Source organism: Phalaenopsis equestris, unplaced genomic scaffold (genome assembly GCF_001263595.1).
Source record: "Phalaenopsis equestris unplaced genomic scaffold, ASM126359v1 Scaffold000352, whole genome shotgun sequence".
NCBI classification, from domain to species: Eukaryota; Viridiplantae; Streptophyta; class Magnoliopsida; order Asparagales; family Orchidaceae; genus Phalaenopsis; species Phalaenopsis equestris.
Window position 1 is genome coordinate 998,190 of NW_018164794.1, and position 1,947 is coordinate 1,000,136.

The window sequence follows — 1,947 nt, forward strand, 5'->3', positions numbered from 1 at the left end:
AAACTCTGTTTGGGAGCGTTAAAAAAAAGCCGAAAATCTTTCTAAGAAAAAAAAAAAAACTTGTTTTTTTTTCTTTCTCACTCACTTCTTTGATCTTCTGGTGCTTGAATCAGTTTCCTCCTGCTGCTGGAAGAGGAAGTGAAGTTGTGGAGTGTTTTTAAAGTTTTTGTGTTACTTTCTTTTTGCTTCAAAGAGGTACATTCTTCACTCTCCCCCTGTGCGTTGTCTATGTTCGACCCTGCTCTTTACCGAGCCCCTGTGGTTTATGTGTGCTCGTCCCTGTTCTCTGCCGAGCCCTGTTAGCATGCTAGAGTAGGGAGATTACTATTTGCCTCATTCTTAAACATGTTCTAACTTACTCTTTATACATTTGTTATGTGGGAATGCCATTTAAAAGCTTGGGGGTATGTATTTCCTTCTCCCTCCCTTTCTCTGTACTTTACTGGCTCTCGGTGTTAACCTTGCCGAGCCCCTGATGAAGATCTTAGGGTATGGTTTAGCACTCCAGTTGCAACTATGCTTGTATTTGAAAATGTTTATCACTTAGATCATGTGAAAGATAAAAAAAAAATATGCATATATGCTAGAAGTTAGATTTGACATGCTATTAATTCTTTCTTTTACTTTGCTTATCTAAAGTGCTGAAGTCATGGCATGTTTGTATGTATCATGAGACTTTTCATCTATTCTTACCCAACATGAGATATTGGAGAGTTTATTTGGCCTTTCACGTATGTCTGGGGGCTCGATTTTGGCTTCCTGTGGCTTTCCCTTACTCGAAATGCATGATAGGAAGAAGTTTATATTGATTTGAAAAGGTTCTACAGTTATTCTTATTTGAAGCATGTGGTGGCCCTATGTTTTGATATTTTGAAGGCATGAAGGTGTTTTTCTAGCTTTTATTGTGGCCTGATTTTGAGCCTTAGTTGCGGCTTGATTTTTTGGCCCATGCTGGTTTTCGGTTTTCTCAATGATGACTGGGTTTGGATTTATTGCCATAGACTGCATTTGTAGATTATAAAATTTTGGTTTTTAGCCTCCATTGGGGCTCGGTTTTCACCTTGAAAGGGCATGGGATGTTGGTTTTGTTGAGGCTTGGCTTTTGATTTTGGTTAAAACATTGTCCTAACTATTTAAGCTTCATGTATGGGCTTTGAAGGGTTTGCTTCTGGCCTTGTTCGGGGGCTCGGTTTGCTTGCCTTGACTCCTGTCCGAGAGCCTGTTTTTGTTGCGGTGTTTGTTCCTGCCTCTGCTTAAGAGTTGTGGGAGGGTTCAATTTTATTCGCTTTAACCCCTATTTGGGGTTCGATTTTTGTCTGGTTCTACTCCTACCCGAGAAGTAGCTTGGGAGCTTGATTTGGTTTGTTCTTAGTCCTACCCGTGAGCTTGTTGGTAGGTCATTTGGTTTGGCTTTGGCCCCTGCTGGGCTCGGTTTTGGCATCTTGTGAATGTCCTTTGGCTTAAAATACATATTGTGGAAGAATTTATTTTGATTTGGAGAAGTCCCATACTTATTCTTATTTGAAACATATGGTCGTCCTATATTTCGATGTCTTGAGGGCATAGAGATGTTTTTTAGTCCTTTTTGTGGCCTGGGTTTGAGTCTTAGCTGTGGCTTGGTTTGGCTCTGACTGTGGCTCTGTTTTGCCCTGTCTTGCCCCCTACCAGAGAGGTGTTTGGGTTTTGATTTCTGCTGGTCTTGGCTCCTATCCGAGAGCCTGTTTTGGCTTACTGTGTTGTCCTTATTCGAGAGCTGTTATCTGGTTTTGATGGATTGGTTTGAAAGTTTATAAGGCCGTAGTTTGATGTTTACTTGGTTCCTTGCTGTAGGTTTGTGATGTGGTTGAGTTAGCCTCCCCCTTTGGTCCTACCCGTGAGCTCACCATTGAGATTTGCTGTCCCTTGCTGCCCTTAATCGTGAGCCCTAATAGCTCCCCCCTTTCCTTT